This window comes from Mastomys coucha, unplaced genomic scaffold (genome assembly GCF_008632895.1).
Source record: "Mastomys coucha isolate ucsf_1 unplaced genomic scaffold, UCSF_Mcou_1 pScaffold3, whole genome shotgun sequence".
NCBI lineage: Eukaryota > Metazoa > Chordata > Mammalia > Rodentia > Muridae > Mastomys > Mastomys coucha.
In genome coordinates this window covers 56,463,408-56,463,795 of record NW_022196909.1, presented here as the reverse complement: position 1 = coordinate 56,463,795, position 388 = coordinate 56,463,408, and positions in this window count along the sequence as shown.

The following is a 388-nucleotide window of genomic DNA, read 5'->3' as shown; positions in this document are numbered from 1 at the left end:
GGCAGCATAGCAGCCTCTCTGCCAGGCCACGACCCTCCGCGCTCTAGACAGTCTCGAAGGGGGAACCCTGGTGTGGGCGAGGAGCACGCGCCGGGAACGCGGCCCCCCTCCAGCTGGGCAGTGCTGCACCGCACAGCGCTCTATGCCTGTGGCCGGCGCTGCGGGCGGGGAGTGCACCACGTGGGGAACATCGAGCTGGGGAGCGCTCTATGCCTGTGGCCGGCGCTGCGGGCGGGGAGCGCACCACGTGGGGAACATCGAGCTGGGGAGCGCGCGCGTGCTCCGGGGACACGGCTTGCAGGCTCGCTATGGCCCAGTGAGAGGGGGAGGAGGGAAACACCCTCTAGCGCGGAGTCTGCAGACCCAGCCAGACTAGAAAGCGATCCCT